The sequence below is a fragment of the Parasteatoda tepidariorum genome, chromosome 9, assembly GCF_982258835.1.
Source record: "Parasteatoda tepidariorum strain Cologne lab strain chromosome 9, Ptep-v5.0, whole genome shotgun sequence".
NCBI lineage: Eukaryota > Metazoa > Arthropoda > Arachnida > Araneae > Theridiidae > Parasteatoda > Parasteatoda tepidariorum.
Window position 1 is genome coordinate 101815503 of NC_141763.1, and position 20544 is coordinate 101836046.

At 28.9% G+C, this 20544-nt stretch overlaps 1 long non-coding RNA gene across 1 annotated transcript; it reads right to left on the reverse strand.

The window, feature by feature from the left end:
- Window positions 1-4623: 4623 nt before the first annotated feature.
- LOC147805173 (uncharacterized) lies at window positions 4624-7529 on the reverse strand. The gene is made up of 2 exons (XR_015429461.1): window positions 7393-7529; window positions 4624-5144 (listed from the first exon to the last, which is right to left on the reverse strand). It is a non-coding gene; the product is annotated as an uncharacterized LOC147805173 (long non-coding RNA).
- Between the last annotated feature and the right edge of the window lie 13015 nt (window positions 7530-20544).

Here is a 20544-nt window from a genome sequence, read left to right on the forward strand (position 1 = left end):
TCAAGTTTTAAATAAATGCAAAATTCTCGGTCCTCTCAACTTTAAATTCGCGGTTTTCATCTTCCGTTTTTCTTTGCTTTTTTTTTTTTGGTAGCCATGTTAATTGGGGTGCCTATAAAAATATTCCAAATATATTTTTTTCTAAAGCCACCAGTACAAAATTATTATCATTGCAGAGATACCAACTGCTCTGGACACGCCAAAATATTTATAAAAAAAACAGTAAATAACTACGAACTAAGTTTTGCAAGAATTTGCCTAATTTTGCTTAATTTTTATATGGTATAGCATCACATATCAGTCATTGAGTGGTGAATTGTATAAACCTACATTATTTAGAAATAGTGGTGGATAAAAGTCTCGCAAATTGAAAGTATTAAACCAAGAATCATAATAGATAAACTACCACTTTAAAATATTTATTTGCTGTCTAGAGCAAGTTGGCAATCTCTGTCATTATCAAATTGAGGAAAATAAAAACTAATTTATGATTAAATGAGTGATTCACTCCCCAGTGCCACCGTTTTTCGCTGAAGTGCGCTTTGTTACACGGTGTTTTGGTGAGGGAAAAAGATGCACGCGTTGCAATTTAAAAACAGTTTACTTTCACAAGGGAAGGAAAAGGAAAGACAGAAAATACAAAACTTAAATTAAAGAATAAAAATACAATATACAAGATGTTAAAACTTAGCTGTTGTATGATAAATCCTTAAACATGGTTGGACACATAAATCAACATCACATTCATTGCACTGATAGCGAGATTCACGACGAATACACACGGGAAACGAAAGCGAAAGAAGAATAAGCTCGATCTTATTCAAATCGAAACACACAAGCAAAATATACGAGATTACTTTTCCAACACATCCCTTTCCCATTCCCCCTCCTCAGGACCGGCCCTAGACATTTTGGCGCTCCGGGCAAAACCTTAATTTTGCGCTCCCCCTTCCCCCGTTTTTTTTAAGTAAATCTCATGCGACCATATCAGAAGGTCAAGAAAATATAAAAAAGAAACGTTTTATTAAAAACTGAATAATCAGATAACAAGATAAGCAATTTAGCACTTAGGCAAAATAACAAAAATTAAAGTGTAGTAATGCTAACTAAACTAATATCCCATATTATAAATAAATTCTAACTAACCAAAGTAATTAAAATGCCCTTTTTCTAACTTTTCTTTCAGCAAACTCACGAACCAGTGATTTCAAGTCTAATTTGTCACTAATTTGGTGTTCTATAGCTATCATTGCCAATCCATTGACAGGGTGCGTAGCGTTTGTAAAAAGTACTTAAAGGTGCTTTTGGGGGGATTTCGTTTTTAAAAGCTTTTAAACCCAAGTAGCACCGAATATTAGCTAACATCAGAAAATAGGTAAAATCTAACGTTATCTTACATAACCTCTAATATTAGAAAGATACAAAAGGTCGCTGTTTGCTCAGCCTTATGTAATATTAGATTCTATGCAAACTAATATTATCTAGCGTTCGCCATAATATTATTTTGCATTAGTTTTGATGCTATATAATATTAGATTTTCTATTTTCTGATATTATTTTGCTTTGTTTCTTATTTTTTTGGAGTAAGCAAGAGGAAGATATGGATGGTAGTAGAATAATTCGGCGATATAATTTTACTTAATTTTCTGTATTGTTGTGAAGCACTAAAACATAGAACAATAGTTTTATGTCATTCCATGTATTATTTACTTATCAATACAGAAATACTAAATAAAGTTATATTAGCAAATTCTGCTACCTTCCATTTTTCTCCTCTTTACTCCAAAGTATATCTTATGTTCAGCTGATTTTTTTTAATATTTCAAACTTAATTAGGAAATATTTTGTTGCAACTTTTATTGATATTTTTTTTTTTCATTTCTTCATACAATGGGTATTCAAGCAAATTTTATATCATTAATGATTTTCAAGTCCCAATTTAAAATGTACTCTTAATTTTTTTTTTTTTTTTGAAAAAAGAGCCTATTTTATCAAAAGCTCAATTGAATTTGTTAGTTTGCAATATATTTTAAAATTTGTAATTTAAGCCATTTGTAATTTTACAATTATCAATCATTATTTATATTCTGAAATTGTAAATTAAGAAAACCACACTACATAATTGCTAAGTTAAATTTACATTTAAATTGAGTTGAAAATTTACCTGAATTTTTTTTCCTACTAGTATATAACTAAGTTATTCATTTCCAAAAATATTAAAATAAAATTATATCTCAAATTTTTAAATTGTTATTTTTTGTAATAACTGACACAATAAAGAAAATTGAAAATTATTCAAATTACTTACTTGCATAAATTATTTCACTTCTATCATTGAAATTAAACAGAGAAATACTTACGTAACTTTATCCTTTTACAATCTGAAATTTTACTTACGAAACACAAGAAACAAAACCTAAGGGCACCTGTAGAAATATTATCAGGGAGTGGAAACAAAAAGAGCTTTTATGAATTTTAATTAAAAAAATTTGCAATTATTTTTTGTAATGTAAAAATAATTTTACATTGGGACATCAAAAATTTTTAACGATTCAATAATTAGTTAAATTTTCACAAACATCTAATTGCATACAAGAATGAGACGAAAAAACATAACATACTTTTTTACTATATGTTGCTTTTGTATTGATGCAAATTTGACTGACATCAGTTACTTTTTCAAAACCCTGCTATCACAAAATTTTTCTTTAAAATCAACTAATTCCTTGTTTGTATTTCGCTGATAAGAGTTTATGCTTCATGAACATAGTAAAAACAAACATAACATTATAGGCAAATGTCTTGAATGAGACTTTAAGAAGAAAAAAAAAGAAGATGCAATTCTACACGTTTTCACAAAGAATATACAAGACCTTAAAGATGAAAGTTTGAGCAATATTCTTTTAGGAATTATAATCATGATATAAATGTTATTCAGTCAAAAGAACTTTTCACGATTATAATTATTTTACAATAATATGATTTTAAACATGATAAAAATAAAAAAGCATAAATTCTTGTCTCAAATAAATAATTAAGTGAAAATTTCCAAAATTAAAATAATAAACTCAATGTTGATGATGAAAATCCTCAAGAGTTTCAGTTAGGGCGCTTTTTCATTACACGACACGATAACGACAAAACGGATCCGATTATCGGCGAACGACATAGGGTCAGGTAAAATACATGGTCAGCACAGCAACGGAGCGCTTTTTCACTCACCGATACGATAACGATTATGTCGTATCCGACAAGGCGATTTCGTTTGTCGGAATCAAATGTCGGTTAGGCAAGCAAATTTCTCCTCAAATCGTGGCGATTTTATTAGTTGTTGTGTATCTTTCCTGTTTTATCTCCTCTTTTGATATCATTATTTTATTCTTTTAATCAATTTTAATATTTTATTAGATCATGTCAAATGTAAAATTCGAAAATAAAAGTTTTATATAATTTATTCTCATGTCTGGTTATAAATTTTTAATTTCATGAAGCTGCATTTTTTACATTATAATGAGGTTGAAAGACGTAAACAATCATAAAAGTTTCATTGAAAATTTTTATAAATTCATTATATGCTTTAATGAAGGGATGGTATTTTTTATAATAGTAATGGTTTGATAAGAAGGCAAATAAAGACCCTTATGTATTTCAAACAGAACTCGATCTAACTACTGGTTTCTGCTTGATTGAATAATATAAAGTCTGTTCCCTGATTCAACTGAAACATTTTTTTAAAACATGATAGAACGGCTTCATAAGATAAATTTGATAAAACTCATTTAAACAATCATCTAAAAAGATTATTCTAAATGAAACTAATATTTTAATTCGATTTGAAAAAAAAACGTTAATACTTTAAAATATTTAAAGAATTTAAGTAATGTTAAGTGATTACAGACATAATTTTAAGAATAGATTGGCTGCACTTAAAAATCGCCAAATCTGTAGCTGTGGTGGCGTTAATCTGTAAGTACCATTTCGTGCACCCCAAAACGTTTCTGCACTGCTAGCTTTTTTCTTCTAAAATAAAGTAAGAAGTTTGAGACGACGATTATCATCCGGCATATTTAAAGTTCGCAGAAAAAAAACCCAGCAGAACACAAGCAACTGCTCACTTGTTGGGTCTTTGTGCCAACTAAATTAAATGAACGCCAATTTACGATACTACCAATAATTTTATCAAAAAAATAACATATTTTATTTCTTAAACATTTTAGAACACAACAACATTTATTATATACATAACTCCGTTGCCAAAACGAATTCAAAACTAAAACTTATAATTTTTCAAAACACGTTCAAATAAATTATTTAAATTTTATGTCTCTACACACTCAAGCTCAAAACATTGAATGAACAAGAATTTCTACTTCTCGCACTAACGATATCGGACAAGTGAAAAAACAATTGCTTAAACGATCCGGCAACGACATTGTCGTTCACACATTTGTCGTCCGATTTTGTCGGTATCGTGTCGTGTAATGAAAAAGCGCCCTAATACTTTAAAATCAGCATTAAAAAAAATTGCTTCCGATATCATACCGAAAGATTAAAAAAAAAAAAATTTAAATATTCAACTGTTACAGTAATTAAGAAAAAAGAAATCCATAATAAATATAACTATTTCACAGCATAATACCTTTATTTAAAAACAAAACACACTGTAATATAAATTTCATCCAATTGTAAATGTAATACATTACCTTTATTGTTCAAAATTAACGTCGACAACTTTGTGTTAAAACAAAAGTTAAAAATACTTAATTGTTATTAATAAAATCATTTTCTTTTCATAACTTTAAACTGTTTGATACAGTTTGAGTTCTAATTATTAGTCTATATTTGCTTGAAAATATATTTCCAAGTGGTCGTTAAATGCTTTTATGAAAAATTCAGCAACAGTTTTTGTATGCACCACAAAAAAACAGGGATGAACTTCACAAGTTTCCCTCTTTCTCCAAACTTCAACATGACAGCATCTTTCTTCAACATGATGACTTAAATGGTAGATTTAAAGTGGTCCTTGCTGAATAATCACTGTTAAAATCATTCGCAGTAAGGATCGAACTTAATATTCCATCAGAGTGTGCCATTTCCATTTGTAGTGTCTTGATAGTAGATTTCCTTGAAGATGAAAAGCTATACTGAAATTTAAAAAGAAAATACATCAGATTTTGCAATGGAAAAAAAATTATAACTATTAAACATTGAATATTTATTTGATACTTTAATTATTTAATGTGAAAATGTTTTTCAGAAATTGTAATATCCTTTACAATGAAATTAAATGGTTTAATTGCGGTATCGATACCAGTGTAAAAAAAATTTCTTTAGTGTCACACAAAAAATAACAGTGTGAGAAGGAGATCAACAAAAAGAATTTAGCTCATAAGCACTCCCAAGCAAAGTATCATATATTTAAAAAATAAAAAAAAATCAAATTGCAAAACCTTTCAACTTCTTTTATTAGAACAGAAAATAACTACTCGCTATGTGGCAAATCAACAAAAAGAGTGCCGAAAAATATTAAATAAACAAATGCTTATTTTAAAAATCGTATAAGTACATAAATGTAAAAAGATACTATGAGAATTCAAAATCATCAATTTATGGTTGAAAAACACAGGTAGAATGAGAATTCTTTAACAATTCACATATTTCAAAGTTGTAATATATATATTAATTATATTTTGCCCTCCCCATTAATATGTTTACATAACGTTCTTTAAAAGTCAATATGCATAATATTTATATTTTATTGTCTAGTTAAATTTTTAATCTCAGATCTCATAAGCACTAATAGAAATTTATTTAAAAACTTCATTAAACAATAATTATTTATTAGACTAATTATTATTGTAATAATTATTTAATAAATATTTATTAACTAAAAGAAACATTACAGAATAGGACAAACTCGAAAGGTATAACTCCGGGCAAACATATACATATTTTTTAAAAAAAAATTGCAAGTTTAAAATCTATTTGGCGATTGCAGTTGGCGGGACAGATCACGATACTGAAATGTCCCCAAGAAATTTAAATAAAAATGTTTAATTCTTTTTTTTACAATATTTTAGACATGAAATTTTAATACAGTAACAATATTGTTTGTATTGAATGTTAAACATTCTAGAATGTAATGGTTTAAACTGAGCTAAAAGTAGCAGATCATTAATTTTCTAATTGTTTTAACTTGGCTAATTTGTTTACAGACAACTATTTTTATCTTTTTCATTGTTGCAGAAAAACTTTGCCAGGGTTAAATTACTTAGCAAATATTGTTTTACAAGCATATTTTGAACTTATTACATTACTTATTATTTATATTTAAAAAAGTGGTGAAAAGTGTTAAATAAACAATTGCTTATTTTCTTCCATTGTATAATTTAAAATCTGATTAATGTAAAAGAACATCAATGTAAAAAGATACTATGAGAATTTAAAATCATCAATTCATGGTTGAAAAAATCATATAGAAGGAGAATTCTCTAACAATTCACATAATTCAAAGTTGTAAATATATAAAATATAGTTCGCCCCTTCCCCCAAATATTTTGGCATAGCATTCTTTAAAAGTCAGTATGCATACCCAACATTTGTCAAATATTTTTTTCTTATAGTTTAACTAAATTTTTACAGCATTAGATTATTTCTAACAGGAATTTATTTAAAAAATATAATTTAATCAAAGCTCTACATTCACCATAATCACCATTTTGAATAGACCATATTATTGTTCATTTTTTAATCATTTACAAATTAATATAAATAATGATACATCAAAAACATACAGATTAGCCTATATTCAAATAAAAATCAGTCTATATTTAAAGAAAAATGCTTAATTGATTGTTGTACAATATTTTAATCATGAAATTTTAATATGCTCGTAATATTGTTTGTATTAAACTTTCTACAATATAATGGTTTTAACTGCGCTAAAAGTAGCAGATTATATATAGATATATATTTCTTACTTAACACGGCTAATTTATTTACAGACCATTACTTTTGCCTTTTTCATTTTTGCAGAAAAACAGTGTTTATTACTTACAGCTAGACAATACGTTTCAACCAAGAAGTCAACAACTACGAATGAACAATAATAATCACAATATAAAATATTTACTGACCTTATTGAATACATGATCAATAAATTAATTCTTAAATGTTTTAATTTAGCGGTGAAGTTTATTAAGTAGGTACACTGAATGTTTCTACAACATCTACAATCTCAAACATATCGTGCTTTAAATTACTTTTCTAGCTGATTTTTAACTCAAGGAAAAAACATTACCTACATAACTAAACATAACTACGATACTAATTTATCATGTAACCATCATTGACATTTATAAAGTTTACAAAAAACTACTAAATTATAAATACCTTAAATAGTAGAAACGAAAGCTCATGAGCGGAAACAAGATCGCCATCTTGTCGTCTTGTAAACAAGCAGAAGGAGCAGCAGACAACTCAACAGAAACAGTTGAAAAAGTTTTTCGAGTTTAATCGTTCGCAAACTACCACTCATATTATCTGCCATAAAATAGCATTGGCTGAAAATGATATTCGCGATCGCAACGAACTATAGGGGGCGTTGTTGTATGAGACTAATACCTGCGAATTCTATATGAACAGTCATTCATTTACTCTAGAGACGTCTTTAATGTAGCGTGTAGCATTGCAACGTTCCTTCTTTATCTTGGCTAATTAAATTTAAAAAAGAAAAATGTTTAATATCCTTTCTTATGCAAACGAAAGCAAAATGGTATATCTTTTTTTTAGAGAAGGAACATCCAAAGCACATCGGAAAAATATTTGCACATAAACAGAAAAAAATATGTATATTCTTATAAGAGTTAAAACCTAATTCCCAAGAAATAGTTTTACTAAATTTAATGATATAACATGAAAGGCCTATTTAAACTTTACTTTCCATAGTTTTAAGAATCATATTATTTCAAAAATTAAAATGAACAAAAAATATACATAAGCCTAATTTTATGAAATTTAATTTAGTAAAAAAAGTTTTTTGACAACAATTTTTATCAAAAAATTTCAAATTTCAATAAAAATCCTTATTTAGAAACTAAGAAACGTAAAATAACAAATGCTTACAATACAAAGCAAAAAAGAAAAAACCAATTCTAAAAATTCCTTACATTAAAATAAACAACTTTCATGTTTTTTCTATTTTGATTCATAATCGGAAGCAGAAAACCATTCTATCATCAAATAAGAAAAAAACTACTTAAAAGTAAAATTTTTTATTTTATAAAAATTAACACTTACCTGCTTTATAAGTCAGAAGAATTCCAAAATGATTTGTTTTTCGATTTTTGTTACCATTTTTTAGTGCTACGAAAATGCGTCTTTGGGATTTGCCAAAAATAGAAAAAGATGCAATTTTATTTTTTCAGGAGCGAAATATTTTGCCCATTATCCACCGAAATCCAAAAAACTACTTTGATTTTAAATAAAGTGTTTCATTTTATGATTTGTCAAAAAAATTTTAGGTGTAGATCGGCGCATTTAAAAACCGCCAAATCTGTAGCTGCTGTGGCGTTAGTACATTAGTACCGAATTTTTATTCATACTTTTCTGAATCATATTACTTGAAACATTAGAATATGCAAGAAATATACATAAACACATAATGTTATACCATTCATGTTTTCAAAAAAAGTATTTTGACAACAATTTTTATCAAAAAATTATAAACTATAAAACGGAAAATAAAGAATTCTTAGGATAAAAAACGATTTTAAGAATTCTTTACATTGAAATAAAAACTTTCATATTGTTTCTTTTCTTATTATTCTTATAGTTCTTAATCAGACGTAAAAAACCATTCTGTAGAAAACTATCATCAAATAAAATTTAAAAAAATTTACAAGCTAATTTTTTATTATAAAAACCATAACACTCACCTTCTTTATAAATCCGCAGAGTTCGAAATGAAATGTTCTTCGTTTGAAAGTTTTATTTTCAAATAATATGTACATAGATTATCCCTTTATTACTTTTAGATAACGTACCACACATCAAAATTTTATAATTGTAAGATTTCGATATGAATTTGAATATGTAGTTTAAAAACAGAACAGCTGAATTCTAGATGAAATTATCTATTCTTTCAAAACTAAAAAATACTTACCAAGAAAACGATAAAAAATTTATTAATCATCAGCACAAATGACACTATTTCAAGTAATTTGGTTGATTCTTTATTGTTGTTTTCCGAATTATAGAGATACAGAAATATATACTGTTCTGTAACAAAGAAGAGTATTCTATAACTATTGCAGTTCTTGACGTTCTGAATTCACATTTATTTATTGGAATGACGATGACTTCATCTCAATGTTGACTTCATTTTAATTTGTAATGAATTGAAGACATAATAAATTATTTTACCGTAATATACACATCTGTGACAGCAAGTGATCATGAAATTGTAAGTTATGTTCTTGGTAATAGAAAGGTAAAAATTATGGAGAAATTGTTCTTCAAATGCTTGGCGTGTTCTGCTTCAATGTTTGGCATGTTCTGGTTAGTTTTTTCAAGTTCTTCAGCTTTTCCTTAGGAAAATTTTTATTTTTATTTGCTGCTAAGAAAATGGCGTCCGTCATGGCCAATGATTTTTATGGAACTAAATAAAAACGTGATAAATTAATGTCTGATATTTACAGGCTCCCGCTAGAGGGCGTACTCGAGCGTTGCGATCGCGAATTTTAAGCAATATTTAATTTATCGTTTTCTTTCATAAATAAATGTTTATTTATTAATAATATGGGATAACCTTTCGCAAAAATGTCGCGCTGGACCAAAAGTAATGAAATAGATGATAATTTTGAAAGTTCGAATGTTAGATCGAATACTTTTTAATTTTATATAATATTAGCTCTAATATTAGAAGATGGGATTCAATAGTATTGCGTTTTCTAGCACGGCAGTATTATATTGCATCTTTCTAATATTAGATCATATCTTTTTGCTACCTGGGAAGGTGCTTTTTTCAGCTGGCGTTTTTAAAAAGTGCTTTTTTCCGAATAATTTTTTTTTTACCTTCAGTGATATCTGGTGGATCCCATGCATTTCACGAAAAAATGGGGTGTGTTGCTACGTAATCATTCACGCGGACTTCATGTCGTACCCACGTTATGACTTGCGCATGCGCGCACACCGAACCGAAACATGAGTGCTTCAATTCGGATAGAGAATATAAGATCCTTATGAAATGTTTTTCTTTTTAATTTATTTTAATTTTGTTCTTGTTTATTTTATTTTACTTCTAACACTTTTTTTGACGTAGGGGGTAAGGGTACTTTTGTTCTGAGTTCAGGGTCAAGTTGAATTCACTCGGTGATGTGGGAAAGTACTGATTGTTTCGATTTACGCCAGTTTCTTTTTTTTTTTTAACGCTAAAACTGTTTATAAAAAGTTTTTGTTTTTCAATAATATCATTGATTGAATATGAATTTTTTGAGTGCTTGAAAACTTTTGTAAAGTGCTTGAAAAGTTTTTAAAAAGTGCTTATTTTTGATTCAGAGATTTGGCTACGCACCCTGATTGAGACGATTTTGCGTCTGCATCGTTCTGAGATAATTTATTATTATTTTTTGTTTTGAAAAGCTTCTTTTCCCTGAAGCCACAGTGACTGGCAATGTAAGTAGGATTCTCAATGCTATGCTGAGGTTTGGTGCGAATTTAAGTGTAGCGATAAACTTGAGAACTTCAACGGGGTTTTCCTTTCTTGTTATTAATGACGAAACAATGCTTATTTCATCAGCTAGTTCCAGGGCGTTAAGATAGCTTGAATTTCCATCAGTTAAAACTACTTCCAAATCTTTGCAATGAGCCAGTAGCTCATTTCTGGGCACGTCTTTTAGACCAAAAATATTATACAAAGAGCTGAAATAATTACTGTGAGTATTTAGCAAATTATATGTGGTTTCCAAGGCATTTATAGCTTGATCTATAGTGTGAAAAAAAATCTATTTTATATTTTTGTTTGAGGTCTTGAACGGGTTCATCCGGGCCCTCATACAAAAACGCTCTTGTTTTGCTTCTGACACGATGACGTGGTGTGGTGGTTTCGAAATTAGCTTTCACGTCAATCTCTGAAGCAAGCTCGGTTGCTTCTAAAATGATGCTTTCAAAAGTTTCATTTGATCTCAGGTTTTCGAAGAAGAGTTTGCAGTTGCTAAGCATATCAATAGCTTGTGACATGTCAAAATTTACAGTTTGCAAAAGTTTGCTGATGGGGTTAATGTGACTCAAAATTTTGTACCAGATCACAACAGAGCATATAAATTTGAACTGCTTCAAATTATTTAATAATCCGCTAGCCTCGTCTCTGATCATATTATCGATTTCTGAATCTTCATATATGCTGTACAAAGCATCTTGAATTGGACCAATTTGAAACCGCAGAGCTTTTAATGAGTTAACTCGACTTTCCCATCGCGTATCACTCAATGGTTTTAGGGTGTAAGTATCAATATATTTCCGTAATATTGCCCAACAAAAAGAAGAGAAAGAAAAAAATGTGTATAACTTTTGAAAAATATTGAAGACTGCTGCATGGAACATAAAATGCTCTGGGGTTTATATTTCTGATTCTTGTTTGTACTCCCGATTTTTCTCCTCTCATATTGGAACCATTGTCATACCCTTGACCGCGCATGTTTTCGACTTTAAGTCTATTTTTCTCTAACAGTTACTGTTCTAGCTCAACCGTTAATCCGGCTGTATGTGAAGATGCATTGTCATGGTGAAGCATTAGTTCCTTACCATACAGCACATTGACTTCGTTATGACATCCTAAAGTTGTCATCTTCAGGATTCTGCGACTTCCAGAGGAAGTCCTACATTTACCGCTAAATGTCCTACGGATGTCATCTGCGTGTTAGAATGTCCCACCTGCAGATATCTTAATGATGTCATAACTAGGACAGTTTCAGGATACCTTTAGAACGTTTTAGGATGGCATTAGGACGAAAAAAGACCAGTTTAGTAAGGATTTAGATAACTTATAGGAGGTATGTCGGAATAGGTATGATAGTAATAGGAGGGTGTCTTATTTTTGTTATAAATTTCATCTCTGAAATTTTTATTCATATTGGTGACTTAAATACTTTGTGAAAAGATTTTTCTTTTAAATTTACTGAACTAGAGGTTAGAAAAATGTTTTCTAAATGAAAAAAAAAAGGGTGATAGTTTCTAATTTGTATTACATTCTATCTCGATTGGCATTACTAATTTTCCTAGAAAAATGGGCTATTCCTCAACTATTTTTTTAGAAAACTTAGTAACGCAAAAGAAAGTAAAACAGTAAAAAAAAAAAAAAAACTTATCTAAAGAAAAGAATAATATATAATTTTAATCCAAAAATATGCAAGTTTATTGGATTTCACATTTCTATTGTTTGGAATAAAAACTTGGCCATTATTAAAAATTCTAATTAAATGTACCCTTCGAACACCAAGCAAGGTTATAAGTCTCTCACTTAGCGTTAGTTTTCTTCAAAGAATATTTCTACTTTAATTATGAGTCCTGTTGAATCTTTCGTGAACCTTGTAATTCACGATTGCTTCATTATTGCTCATATTGTTTAATGTAGTAGATATATTAAAGATCTTATATAATAATGAATAATTTTGTTTTTAACGTTGATCTTAATACTGAGAACTTTGGATTAATATATAAGTTACTCGTATTATCAATTGTTACTATTATACCGGCAAAAATTTTTTTGACTGCATTCATCTGCAAAATTTACTAAAAAACATTTTATATTTTACATAGTTTAAATGAAGTTGTGACTATTTTATTAAAAACTCAACATAGATGTTTACGGATCACATACTTTATTGTGTCAATGATGGAATTTAAAAAACAAATAAAACTAGAAAATTATCTGCTTTTATATACAAACTAAAACAGCTGTTGGCATGTTTTGCTGCAGAATTGTTAGCTGAAGGCATTCCTCAATCTGTATCTTGTGAAGATATTAAAAATGATAACTTGTTTTAAGGATTTATGCATTTTTTGCAGTATGTATGTTTTATGTATGCAAATAAATATGAGAATAGAAAAAAAAAACAATATTAGAATCACATAAATAAAACTTTTATTTATGCAATTATTTCTTAAATTTTTTTTCAGAGTACAATCTTCTCTCTTTAGCATGGCGCAACCAGCCTTTAATAACATTTTCTACTTCATTCACTTTAGTGCTAGGGAAAACACTGCAAACAGCCTCTAAAACAAAACAAAAAGAAAATATAAACAAACCAGTAGGTAGTTTTATGAATAAACATAAAATTATTTCAGAACCTATTTAAAAGGTATCTAAAAGTAAATTAGTAGAAGCCCAAATTTCTGTCACTCTCAGGACCAGAGATACGTAGGAAAAATGTTATCGGGTTACCTTTTTAAGCTGCTTTTTTAATTGCCCATCATACGTAAAATAAAATGATTTCATTCATTGTCACAAGAATAATCTAGTAACAACAACTAATAATGATAAAGCTGTTAATACAAACACATGTAAGAATGATCAGAATATTTTAAAGTGCAAGTCAAAAGAAGAGTTGGATAACTGAAGTATCGTATGATTACCGTACTACTGTGACTGAACAAGAAGATGGCGATACTAATAACAAAATTATTTCAAACAATTACACACTTTATAAATTATTCCAAACACAGTATAAACTCATTGAAAATTCATGGAATACTAAAATTATAGTATATTAAAAAGTAAAAAAAAAAGCTGTTTATAGATGTTTATTTGAAAACTAAATTTAATAATAATACCATTTAAATGGGTATAGATACTTTTAGTAATAAGATTCATTTTCTAGAAGGCAACTTTAGCAACACAAATTTTAACTATATACTGTCAAACTACAAATGTAATAAATGAATTTATCTATATATATAAACAGTGATTAAATATTACCAATAATTGCGTCTGAAACTCTGCAACCAAAAAATCTTTTTTTTTCTTCATTTTTGCCCACCTACTTCTGCAGTTCAGCAACATCATCAGGCATGATGTGACGAAGTGTTCGTCTTGTATGGTCTTTGAAATCATTTCCACCAAGACTTTGCAATCTAGCAGACTATAAGAAGAAAAAAAAATTATTAAAATTAAAAAATGGATCACCTTATACCTTAAGTTTAGAAAATAATTAATCTATTCATTATATTAAAAATACTTAAAAGCAAATCTGCTGATTATATATTAAGTTATAAATTAATTAAAGGAAGTTTGTAAAAACTCTCCGCTTGAATTTTTATCATTGGGGAGAAAATTTTCTATAACTTTAAATGCTAGAGAAAATATGATCATATAAAGGTTTTCACTTTTAGCTTAAAAAATTAATTACCAATTCAGCCCAGCCTTTAATTTCAAATTATCCAGCAAAGAATTAAGCTTTATAAATTCACCGTCACATTTCACTGGAATCCCAAGGTCAAATCTTTGATGAATTTGAAAAAAATTGAAGGTTACTAATAAATTCAAGATGAAGTGTGTTGCTCACGTCTTAATTCAAAATAAACCCGTTATCATGATCTCATAAGAAAAAATAATTAATATTGAAGAATATTATCAAAGATTATATTTAAAAGCATTCTTTAACAACTTTTCAAACTAAGTCATTTAATTTATGGGGAATTCTATAAATATAATATACAGAAATTAAGTACGGAAATAAAATGAAAAAAAATTATGTAAGTATCTGAAACGAATAAGAAATTATACAAATAACAATATTTTAAAAAAGCGAATCGACATGTAAATGATACAATTATTGAAAATTTATTTTAAAGGAAACAAAATTTAATTTTGAAAATAGCTTATCGTAAATATCAACTGCATAAAAAGATTATGCAGTTATCTTTATCTCTATACAATTTGGGTTGTATGAAACTCGTAAATGAAAATAGAGAACCATACCATTACGAGAATCCATTTTTTGTAGAATAAGCTCTAACATTTCTCCTTTCTATTAAGCACACCTTCTGGGTGAGCTTAATAAGTTTAATTTCACGCAAAAGGGACCGTAGAACACCTATTACAAAAAACGAAAAAAATATTTTAAAAATTAAACTGTTTTTCTTTTATTTAAGACTATAAATGTGTCTTGTACTCTTTGATACATTGTGTGACATTTACCCCTTGGCTTGCTAAGTTTTTAAAAAATATTTTAGTTGATTTAACTTCATATAACTATATACACATCCTCCTAAAGAAATATTGATTAATAAATAATATGGAAGTAAGAAGTAGATTTCAATTAAGAGTTTGATATTTGTTGAAAGAAATAGCATAATTTTCTCTAATTTCTACATTATTATAAGCAAAACAATATTAATGAGCTCTCAAGTGATTCACTGTTCACAATGGAAGAATGGTTGATAAACTCACCAGTTGAGTAAATAGGAACATCAGCCACTGTATTAGATTGATCCATTGGAGAATCTAGGGAAAAGAAATACAATTAAGTCTTTTGTTTTTAAAAGCATGATGCAAATTTAGTGCCACAATCAATCAATCTGTTTAAAAAATATATATACATCTAAAAATTACATACAGAGCAATGACTAATAAATAGGTAAATTAAACGTTTGAAATATTGATTTAATTTTCATTAAAATATTAAAAACTTCAAAAAACAACAAATAACAGTTTAAACGGGGAAGTTTAGCATTAGTTTCTTCTAATGATTTGGTTCCATTAAATTTTATTCGTATAAGCGGGTAATTCGATTATCCGATATGCGATTAAGTGGGGACGACAGTACAAAATAACTAAAAAGAATTATTTATCACAAAAAACTGAAACTTTCTATTTTTAAACACGTTACATTTTCAATAAAATTAGCATTAGTACATTTTTGTTCATAAAGGATTGCAGTTTGGACTTATAAAAACAAAGCTTACGAAGAAATATAGAATTTGAAATTTCAATTAAATAAGATCTATGAAAAATAATTTCAGCTGAAAAAATCTAAAAAAGAAGAAAAAAAATACTATTTCAAGCACAAAATAAAAGCTTAGTAGAAAATGGAAAAAGAATTCCTATTTTCAGAATTCAAATGTGATTTATCTTTTTCTATCCCTAGCTCCTACTAATGAATATAAATAACATAGCATTTTTAATTGCTCTTTTTTCTTTCTTTTAATTATTTTACTGCACAAAAAAGATTAAAAAAATAATTTTATCTGCTTCATAAAAATCAATTTTTACCCGAAATAGTTTAATTGGAAAGTAATAACACATTTAATGCAATTTAATTAAACTTAATATTTAAACTATAAGACTGCAAAGAATAAATATGTATTCATAAAAAAATTATACTTACATTCAAAAGGTAGATAGGATGATCGTTGGCATGTGAGCGGATTTTCTATTTTATTCAATAATAATATAACTTTATAAAATACGCTTTGAGTAACTAAGTATCCGTACTAGACAGTTAAAGACAGGTCAGTGAAGTAATTGCTACACAGCTGCATGTGCATTGAGCACCGTCCTTCCCCTTCTTAACCACATGGACAAAGATATTGTCTTTATTCTCAGAAAGAGTAAGAGAAAACATGAGAAAATATAGCTTAGGGCATTTCTAGCTAACCACTTTTAAAAGACCCTCGATTTTTCAAGTTGACAGAAATATCCGGGGTTTCGTCTGCTGCTTCACAAGATCGAGTCCCACCACCATCCTTTTTTTGCGCCTTTTCATAGTGCCCACAGCGGCTTGATCAAACAGAATTGCCACTTCTCCGTGAATATTCGGAATTCTCTATTTTCACCATATTTTTATTGAAATAATTAATTAATCCAAAATTACAACATTTAATACTTTAAACTCGGCAACCATTCTCAAATTGTGTGAAATTATCGAAGTGTCGATTCGATTGAGTGTAACTCTATTTAATGTTTCAGAATTCTTAGGATTTTTGAAAAAAAATATAAAAAGCAAAATTTTATTTTCAAAACGGAAACTTTTATAAAGGTTAAGTGAGGATCACATATATGTTAACTATTTTCCATAGAGAATATCAAATTTTGTTGTCATGATCAATTGTTCTAAAGATATGAATTGATCCCTGAACACTTTATTTTAGGTTAAAAAATTTTGAACTCAAGTAATAATCCAATCATCATAGAATTTTAAAAGTTATGAACTGAATGGTAGTTAACAAATTAAATGTTTTTATTTTCTTTTTTGGAGTTAGGAGTCCTTTGGAGTTAGTAAAATTCTTCATAATAGAAAAATAGCGTTTACTAATTGAAAATATAAATTATTTAATAATTTGTGTTATTTAAACAGAATTTAACAATTTAAATAATATATTTTGAATAATAAAGTATCCTTTTTAATAGGTTCTCTTATTTGCAATTTTTTCCTTATATTTTGAAAGTAAAAAAAAAAAAAAAATAGGTTGCATCACCGGCACGATTATTTCACATAAAATTATAATAATTCTCAAAACTAAAAAATCATGTAAGTTCATCACCTCCTTTAAAAAAATTACTTAAACCTCTAATAAAGAGTTAATATAATTCAGATAAGTAATATCTGAATTTTATGATACATTATTAGCTAACTAAAAATTAAGGTCACTACAAAATTTTTTTAAATTTAAGAATGTGTCGTTGAAATAATAATACAAGAGAAATGGTTTTCGAGATTTTGGCATGTAATGTCGGTCATCTTGCTTTGAATTATCATAAATGGTTACTCTTGGAGGAGGAAAAAAAAACTAAATTCAAAAACACATTTCACAAGATTTGCCGAGTCGGGTCTGGGATTCCAAAACGAAATTCTTCCTGGACTGAAATCTTTTGCAAATTTTTTTCCTGGTCTTTGTATGATAGAAAATAGTCTTTCACTATTAGCAAACTTCTCAATGCTGTGTTGAAAGAAGGAACGGGCTGTGCTTCTGTTTCTTCTTGTTCATCTTCATCGGCGGATGAAAAGTCCATAACATCGTCCACGGATGGAGGAATGGTTCTCTCAGCTTCGCATGTTGCTAAGTTTTCTCGGATGTACTCGTCGAAGTCATAGCTAACTGTCATTAGAAGCTACGATTCCACTTTCTTCAAAACAGTGGGAAATGCACTTTTGTGTAACGCTTCTCCAAGCAGCAGAAATAAAAGGCATAGCCTCCAGAACACTTAACTTTAGTTTGCAGGGGTCATTTAGGTTTCTGTTCTCTAGTTCAGCTACAGCTTTCCGGACAAGTTGCTTTCTGTAAAAAACCTTAAATGATCGAATAATGCCGAGATCACAAGGCTGTAATTTGCTTGTACAGTTTGCAGGAAAAAACTCAACGCGCACATTAGATAGCTGAAAATCCGGATGTGCACTGCATTGATCGATGAACAAAATTATTTTGCGGTTCTGAAATTTCATCTTTTTATTCAGTTTCTGCAAAAAGTCTTCGAAAAGGGCTTTTGTTATCCACGCTTTTTTGTTTGCTTCATAATTTGTTGGGAAACTTCTCACGTTTTTAAAGCATCGTGGTTTGCGTGATTTTCCAACAACGAGTGGAGTCACCTTCTCACTTCCATAAGAATTACGGCATAGTAAAACCGTAAGACGCAATTTTGACATCTTCCCTCCGTGGCAGGAATCTCCCTTAGAAACGTAACTTTTATCCGGCAGAAGGTTAAAGAAAAGTCCGGTCTCGTCCGCATTGAATACGTCCTTTGGCTTGTATCCTTTGGTCAAATTTGGTAAATTTTTCTTCCATTCTTCTATTGTAGCTTCATCCACGCTTGATGATTCTCCGGAGAGCGATCTATACACAAGATTATGTCTTTTTTTCATCCGGTCAATCCAGCCATTGGAAGCTGTAAAGTCTTTTAAACCAAGGCTATCGGCGATTTCTAGAGCTTTTTCTCTTAATATGGTGCCATTTACAGGTACATTAGCGTCACGAGCCTCTTTAAACCATTTTACTAAAATCCCTTCCATCTCGTCGTACGGGGATTTTTTCATTGTTCTCCGTTTCTTGGCATTTTTTTCACCGACTTTTTCAAAGTTTTTATCAATGCATTCTTTTTTCTGTAGTATGGATTGCAGAGTTGTTACGGGAATTCCTTGCAATTGAGCGAATGCTACTTTTGTTCCATGAAATTCATTAAACTGCTTAACAATTTCGGCTTTCTCAGCAACAGAAAAGTTTTTGCTATTTTTGCTCACCATTTTCGTACGAAAGGGTTTGAAATGCGACCACCTTGTGCTAAATAACAACAGAGTCTGAAAAGTTGGAGAAACGTAAAGATCCCCTTTGCTTGTAAAAAAAAAAAAAAATCCGACTCAACTTGAATTTGCCGACTGGATGATATCGCTGGGGGTGAGGCACCCCTCTCACCCCCCCCCCCGTTGAGGACGGGCCTGATGCTAGGTAGTGGAGGAATAGTATTCCTCTGTATATCCAAATTTCCGTTATGAAGAATCCAGCCATGGTCTGTAGGACTTGGTGCTTTAATGTAATTTTCAAATTGTTGTTTAAGTGTCATTGAAATATTGTAACGCTGTGTTGACTGATTTTCCTATTCTGAAACCAAATTGGTTGGGAGTTAAAAAGTTGTTATTTTCTATATGAAATGAAATTCGTTTTGTAATAATTCTCTCTAGTAGTTTTCCCAAATTTGGTAAAAGTGTTATTGGTCTATATGAATTTGTGTTTTTTGGATCTTTTCCGGGTTTTAAGAAAAGAATGAGTTGGCTAAATTTGAAAAAGTCCGGAAATGTTGATAGTCTAAAACATGTATTGAAGTAGTATAAAAAAATTTATGAAAGTGGTGAATTAAATTTTTAATGATAGTATTGTCTATACCGTCGATTCCTGGTGCTTTGCTATTGTATGTTTTGCTGTTGTATTTAGGAGTTCTTGTTTTGTTATTAGGGGATCATGTGTTCTATTTTTGAAAAAATGTGAAGTTTGTGTAATAATGTTATTATCTGGAAAAATACTGTTCACATAATTAAGGGTATAATAATTGTTTGTAGTTATTTGTGTTAAGGATTGTGTGAAAAGTGGCTAGATGAGGATTTTGTCTGAATGCATGTTTGTAATGTGTTGCATATATGTTTTTGTGTTTTTACACAGTTCTTTCCATGAATTAAATTTTTCCCTCTTGACCTGTTTTCTAAAAATTGCTCTTTCCCTTTTGAGTTTTGTTATGAATATAGATTTGGTTTGTATGTCTTCTGTTTTGCGTATTCTCTTCTTTATTGCTTGGAGTTTGTTTTTCTGTATCTGGAGATTTGGTGTCCACCAGGTGATCATTTTGTTCTTGTTGACGAAGTTTTTAATTTTGTATGTTTTTTTACAAACCTTAAAGATGGTGTTTATAAGGTTTAAAGTGAATTCATTTAGATCATTTGGATTTTTTATTCTTTTTAAGGAGGTTGAAAGTGAATCTAAGTCTTCATTAAAATATCTTTTTAATTTATTGTGGTTCCCAAATTTGGTTTTGAATCTTGTGTTACTATTAATTGAGGAATA